Genomic DNA, 8,251 nt, shown 5'->3' with positions numbered 1-8,251 from the left:
TCAGCTTGAAAGATTTTATCCCATTTGGTAACTCGGATTGGTGAAACTTCTGTGTAGCACTGACTTTTAGATGTATCACTATGACTCCAAAAACTTTCAGGTAAAATAGAGAAGGTAAATTTTTGATTAAAAAAAACTTCAAAAATTCTATCGATGATCTTCTGAGTAAATTAGAGAAGGTCAATTTTTGAAAAAAAAAACTCATAAGCACCTCTTCGTTGGCTACAAAAGTAGAGGTTGAACGTTAAAATAAGAGTCTGTAGGTAAAAGTTATGGTTGTTTTACCAAATAGTGTAAAGATTGGAGACAAAATATTTCATATGAAGTCGGATGCAAACAACTTTATATAAAAATTATAGCTCTAGATGACATTGACAACTTTTTAGTTAATATTTTTTTTATTTGAAGCAATATAAATGCCCATATAATCATCTAAAGATTTGTGCAAGAAAAGTAAAAATAATAAATTACCTTATAGTCATCTACTAAAATTGTAAGATGAGATGGTAAGAAAGCTTTGTGTGATGGGTGAGGTCACGGGTTCGACTACCATAGAAGCCATGGGGGTTCATCAAAGTCACAAATACCGTGGGGTTCATTTATTGAGTGCAAAAAAAATCTATTCTAAAAATATTGGATTTAGAACCGTCTATCACTGTCGATTCGTAACACAAATCGGCAGTGATAATTCTGTTACTGCCGGTTCTAAAACTGACAATGATACTCAGTAATATCACTGGCGCTTAATCACTTCTGATTCTAAAACCGATAATGATGTAGATTTTTGAACTGGTAGTGATGACTTTTTCTACCATATTAGTAACCAGTGCACGGTTAATATTGGGTTCATGCTGCTGCTGTGGTGATGGGAGTGGAGTTGAATACACTAGCGGAACTATCTGTGTCAACTGCAGCACATAGGTTGCCGGCTGCTGCTGCGTCTTCGTCGGCATAGGCACAATACTTGCAGGAGGAGCATTATTGCTAGCCCTTTGGCAGGTCGGGTGCTGCGGCATATGGATTGGACGAGTCTGAATAGGCATCTGTTGGCCATTACCAGGGCCATATCTGAGCCCTCCGCTTAAATTTGAAGGAATAGGAGCAGCCCTTTGGTGATTGAGCTGTGTGGCATGGCAATTCCATGCCCCGCTCCATTTGGAGCCTGCTGCAAGCCACGTAGATAGCGGTGGGCCTTCAGATGGCCACCACGGGCCATTCTAGATTTGAGAGTTTTTTTATTTTTTTATTTTTTATTAAAAATTTAAATAAATAGATTCTCCGCAGGAGAAATTGTAAAACTAGGCGACTGCAGCCCTCTGAGAGGGCGGTAGACCTAACCGCCCCCTCAGAGGGCGGGTACGGCATGCCCGCCTGAGCCGCCTCCCTTATCGCCCCCTGAGGGGATGTGTAGGTGTCCTTACCGCCCTATTAGGGGGCGGTAAGGGGCCTCCCCGCTCGCTGCACTCGACTCCCCCCCCCACCCAGCCTCTCTTATAAAAGGGGCCAAAAATAGCCCAAAATGTCATTTTATTCAAAAAAAAAAAAGAAAAAGTTGAGAAGAGGGAGAAGAGAGGAGAGGAGAGGGGAGGAAGAGAGGTCGGCAAAGCCCTGCTGCATTTGATCCGTAGATTTGAAGATTAATTTCGGGTAAGTCTTTTTTTCCTTTTTGTTGTTGTTAATTAGTGCCGTAGTAGTATATGACATAGGTTTTAGATATGTATGATCTAGGGTTTAAAAAATTGTCAAATTTACTTAGAAAATTGTACGATAGCAGTGCAATGTAGAATATTATTTTTAGTATATTATTTTTACTATATTGGGTTGTACCTGTGGACGTAGGAGGTAGCAGTATATGATAATTTGTGAACCTAGGATGTAGCATTTAGAAATAATTTTATCCGATAATTAGAAATATAGTTTATTATCTTAACATTGGTTATGTTTGCGGGTGTTTTCAGGGATGGCAGATAAATTAATTTTTCAAATATATCATGGTGAGGGTGAAATTAGGTATGGTCTTAACGGTGTAGATCTGTCTGGATTTCGTCATATCATGAAGGGTCTTAGTAAAGCTAATGAGAGGACCATTGTGGGTGTGTGCAAATAGCTCATGCGGTTTTTCCAACTAGATCCGCAGCAACATGAGCTGAAGTTGAAAGCTGTCCTCAGCCGTGCTAGTAATGGATACTTTGGTGAGCTGAAGTTGAAAGTTGTTTTTTGAAGTCAGTAGTCCATACTCAACGAACAAAACCGTATACTGTAATTGTTTACTTCTATTCGTATCCGCAGGCAGATATCATTTATGATGTACATAGGGATGCAGCTGGTGCCATGGACCGCCTCCGGCAAGGGCAGCACCTCAGTGCGTCGGATGTTGCGAGCTTCATCAAGCGGGTTTTCAACAAGACAACGCGCGCCTTAAAGCTAACCTCCTGCCGATCTACCATAGATGTAGCATGGGCGCCTCCCAGGTCCAGTGGTGTCCACACCGAGTTGTCTCGGTGGTCAGACGTGCACCGTCGTTCATCCGTGTCGGCACCCACACGACCCCTTTTACCACGTCATGGAGGCTCGGAGCAACTTGGTATGAAATTTACTTTTGAATAATATTGAACAATATCCTTTACTTACTACTACATTGATTATTAAACTTTCATTAGGTCCACCTACACAAGTCTCGACGCAGCCTCGTAGATCGAGCCCTGTGCGTTTACCCTCAGGTACTGGCGGCCCCTTCATCCTAATTTTTAATACTTTCAGCAAATTAAGTTAATATTGTGCTCAGGTTACTTCGGTGACAAGGCCGGTCCGTTTTCAGTGGCCCCACGCCCAACCCCACCCGCAACGTTCGAGCCATACTACGGCACGACAGCCTGGCCTTCTTCTGCTGCACCGTCATACCACGCAGGTACAATTATACAATTTTTACTACTACTTCCAATACCACATTATTAGTATCTAACATAATTATTTGTTCGTAGGCCCCTCCAACCAGTACACATAGACGTCAGCGGAGCCTTCACAGTCCTCCTACCCTAGTCAGGAGGATGAGGCTGGCCCAGACACCGCATACGACCTCGTTCGTGACTTCTTCGGGGGTACACCTGACTACGACGTCCTCCAGCGGTCCCAGGTACCTAGTGCTCCCCTTCGGACACAACCCACGCAGGACGAGGCCTCGACACCGGTGCTCCCTACTAGGCCTACCAGACACGTCGGTCCACCCGACCCCCTCACCTACTCCAGGGGTCACGTGAGGGTTAACCAGCGGCATCAGGACCACGATGGGGCGCACAAGCGATGGCAATGAGGGAGGTAGCAGTAGAATTTTACATTTTATGTAACTTACATATGCATATTCGCTTCGTGATGTACTCCTATGTATTCATACACGTTTACTTTGTATGGTCGACTTAGCATGTCGTAACTGCATTTCGTATTCAGACACGTTTAATGAAGAAGTGACCACACTACTGAATTTTAACTATGACTTGACAATACATGCCTCCTTACGTAGGCTTTAAATAAGAAGTGACAACACTATCCAGCTTTTTCTAAACAATAAATGACAACACGGGTACCAATAAATGTGGAACCTCTGACCATGATCAAGGACACAACTTTCCCATTCTTCAAGATAGAATCCGATGCTCCTGCCACCAGCTACGCCCCTGCACTCACTCCTTTCTTCAAGAGCGAATCCAATGCTCCTGTCTCCCCCAACTATAAATAGTCGAACCTCCTTACGTTAATGCATCACTCATTTCTCATATCTTTCAAGTGCAATGTCTTCCTCAGCTCCATCAAACTCTCCAAAGAAACATTGGGGGACTACCATACCTGAAGGTCTCGAACCACCAATGTGCTTCTGTGGTGACCTTTGTAAGCTCCACGAGTCGCAGGACATCTCATACACCTATGGGCTGCGCTTCTTCATGTGTGCCAACTACGAGTATGACAAGTCTCAATATGCAACAACTAGTTATCGACCGGTACGACAACAGATATCAGCCTCATCTCTTCCGATTTCGCACCCTCTTTTACTAACCGCTTATCTTGTTCCATTTGTTCAGTCCCCTCCACCGCTCTGTGATTTTATTCAATGGCTCGACAATGAGCAAAATGACGCACAGAAGCAGTGGGTCGACATGAACATGAGGTGGAGAAGGAAAGCGTACGCACGTCGGGAGTACGAGCAACAGCAAGAGGAACTTCGCCTCAAGTAGGAGGAAGAAGAGCGCATGAGGAAGGTGGCGCACGACCGTACCGTGACTCAGGCTCGGGAGGCTTAGAGGGAAAGGAAGCGGGAGAGAGCCCGCCGTGCTAAGGCGGCAGGTCCCGATGCCCTCCGAAAGGGAAAGTATCATAGATGCACTCAGTAGAGAGTATCTAATGTAACCCGACATACTTTCCCTCCCTAAGGCATGTTATGATTAGGATCGGCGCACTAATAAGTAGGTCTTAGTGTGAACCGTACAAGCCACCTTTGTTTCCTCATCGTGTCGTCGTGGTTACAGTGTATTGTAATGTTTTCACCCTATGTTTAATACTATATTTGTCGTCGTTCGCACCCCATACTCACGTAAAATGCTGCGAGTGCTAATTACTGATTTTTTATTCTCCGATTATTACATAACCTACTCCAAATTTAAATTCTAAATTTCCTTAAAGCCCTTCCTTTTTATTTCTTGAATTACACAAAAAAAATTACATTTTTAGAGGAAAAAAAGGCCCTAACCACCCCCTCAGAGGGCGGCAAGGGGGCTAACCACCCTCTCAAAGGGCTGCAGCCCCCTGAGAGGGCTGCAGGCGTCTAGTTTTGCAATTTCTCCTACGGGAAATCTATTTATTTAATTTTTTAATAAAAAATATAAAAATAAAAAAACTCCTAGATTTGAACTCTTTGTGACAGTACTCACACACAAACTTGGGCTGACCATCAGCCCGTATGTATTCAAAGAAAAAAATACATGACATGTTTTATGTTATATCCATTAGAAAATGAGTACCATATGCCATAGATATGCACTAACATTTCGAAAACCATAGCATTTTCACTTCGCAAAAGTTAACATTTCTAGCAAAACAATTACTCCCTCAATTCAGAAATAGTAGACGTATTTCTTTTAGATTCAGTCTTCGAAGTTGAATTTTGACTAAGTTTTTCTCACAAAATATATCATTTATAGCTACAAAACCTATATAGTGTAAAATCATTTTGAATTTTGAATCTAGTTGTATAATTTTTATACATTAGATATTCTTATAATTTAATTAAATGTTAGTTAAAGTGCACAAAGTTTAACTTTTTCAAAAAGAAATACGTCTATTATTTTTAAACGGAGGGAGTACAACATAGAAGCACATGTTACTTTTTAGATTCGCACACACATGCAGATAAGAATTGATCCATGTGGATGTAGTTGCTATGCATATCCTCTGTGGGCTAGACTTGAAATAATGTAGGTATATGTACATATGTACAAATAAATAAAATACATTATATATATATAGATATATAGATATCAAATTCTGCATGTTTGATGAGCCTTCAGGGTCTCCTCCTGTATTGTTCATTGAATCATAGTTTTGTGATCCAACACTTTTCAGTTAAATATCAATCCAGTGTGAATTCATATCCAAGTCCATATGCAAACTTGAAAGGACTGGATTATATTGCAAATGAATGTCAGTGATATAGATCCATGAAAAAGTTGTATTGTCTGATTCTAGACACCAACCCTGATATCCCACCCTAGAGAAGGCATATATAGATGCATACACAGTTGTTGCATGCTACAATATTGATATTACTAGATGTAATTAAAACATTGGTCTGCTGCTTATGTAGTATGGAACATTGTTACATTCCACAAAAGAAAAAACACCACCATCAAAGACATAGTTATTGAGACAACAAAAGAATACACACTTATTTTTTTACATGGAGAGCTAGCATATAATACAAATCTTAAAATAGAATATCAACTTTTGTTTCACATAGAAAAATACACGAAGAATATATAAACCAACAGATACATCAGACATGAGGTTGTTACAAAGGAAATTTAACAAAGATCAAATCTATACCACAGCTGCAGGTGCAGAAGATGCTCCAGCCATAATACCAAGCAGGCAACCTAACAGTTGATGTTTTTGAAACATGAGATGAGTCTGGGTGTGATGTCTGAAGTCAGAACCTATTTATATAGAGCTATGGATGATGTATGGGCATTCAAAAAATATTAGCTATTAATGTACATGAGGTCATATTGATATATCGTCCAAGCTGGTATTTAATTGCGCCTTATCAAAATCCTGACTCATGAGTTTACCCGTTTGCTTTTATAGAAGTAATAAATTACAATGCAAAAGCAATCAGTATTAATTTTATCTTCAAAATATTTAAAACAAATGTTAGTTTGAATAATCTTCCAAAAACTAATAGTACGTGACAGTCCTGTGTATATTCCCTATGCTTTTATATTGAAATATGTGAATACTGCAGAAACAAACTAACAATGCCTCTTCATGTGAGAGAAAAAGAAAACAATGCTTATTACTCATTCATACTCGTTAATAGAAAAACCATGTGCAACCCATGGTGAAAAAGAAGATTTTTTAATTAATGTATCGATTATCTAGCAAACATAATCATCATGGCTTAAAAAAATTATGTCTTGAATTAATCCTTGACATTTTTTTGATAAAGGAAGTTTTATTGGCTCTTATCGTCATATCAAGATGACATAAACTCAAGGTGTTCATTCTCGGCTTCTGTATAACTTGGATGCACACATCCGAAGAAAGAAAAGGAAACAACAAAAGCAACAAAAATAGAAGACCATATTCCAGCTCGCGGCCTAAGCATGAGCACTAATCCAAAGCCTAGATTGCCAGTTTGGATAAAAAAAAGTCCTTGACAACCAGCTCTAGAGTATTGCATGCCGATACCACCATATGGCGATGCTGCTACAATTGCAACATAACCCATGTACGGAGCTAGCATGTACATGTATAAATAATCTACAAATAAGAGTTAATATTTCTCTTGTTAAAGACAATGTTATTTCTACAAAGCCATAATGACCAACACAAAGCTGCCACCCCTACCATTGCAATAGCTTTCAAGTGTTTACTAAGACCATGGAGCCAATTTCCAAATATATTTGAAACACTATGTGGTGGTGTATGTTCAAAGCTACATGCCATCTTTTGTCAAATTCCAGCGAAATTCGTCCGACTGTTGTGTTAGAGTGATGTTGATAAGGTGAGAAAGCAACTCATTCCATGCTATTAGATTTGGGCCAATCAATTCCCGCTGAAAAGATATATTTAGTGGATAATATTGTAACACATTGGCAATATGGCCTTATTTGTTTCGTGCTATATTATATAGGCTTGGATATTTCTCACCCAACGATGAATTTCCTAGCTAGTTATCCTCCTAGAACCTAATTTGTGAGCTGTCTTCTATATAAAAGTTACGAAAGTGAAATTAATGTCGCTTTACCTTTATCAATCCAGCCCAGAAATGAGAATCACCAGGCCTTCAGCTAACCTGAGATAGGGGTTTTAATCCCAACTATTTATTTTCTAATAAGTTTTGCGAGATCCCCTATTCTATCACTAGTTTGTAGAGCCATTTGCATAATAGGGAGGTGTTCTGAACATTAAAGTCTTGTATTCCTAAATTGCCCTGATCTTTAGGTTTGCATAGGAAACTCCATTTTGCTAAACTGTACTTCTTTTTATGACCGTCACTTTGCCAGTACAATGTAGATCAAAAGTAGAATAGTCTTCTTAGTAACCCTCGTGTAATGAGGAAGAAAGACATCATGTAAGTTGGCAAACTACTGAGGACTGAATTAATAAGGACAAGCCTACCCCAATATATAGATATTTGTCAATCCAGCTACTCAGCCTCTTTTCAAGCTGCTCCTCTACTCCTTTTTAGTTCAAATTTTAAAGTTTAGGATAATGAATTGGAATTCCCAGAGAACGCACAGGGAGCTCACCCTTGGCACATCCAAATAGTTCTATATACTGGTACGCATTATGTTGCACCTCATCGAAGCAAAATAATTCACTTTTGTAGAAATTAATCTTAAGACTGGAAAGCTGCTCGAAAGCACTGAGCAAGAGCTTCCTGTTTTTGGCCTTTTCCAGATCGTGTTCCATAAAGAGAATTGTGTCATCCACATATTGAAGAAGGACATGCCATCTTCGACAAGATGTGGCAGTATCCTCC

The sequence above is a fragment of the Phragmites australis genome, chromosome 23, assembly GCF_958298935.1.
Source record: "Phragmites australis chromosome 23, lpPhrAust1.1, whole genome shotgun sequence".
Classification (NCBI taxonomy): domain Eukaryota; kingdom Viridiplantae; phylum Streptophyta; class Magnoliopsida; order Poales; family Poaceae; genus Phragmites; species Phragmites australis.
Note: the sequence above shows the minus strand (reverse complement) of the source record.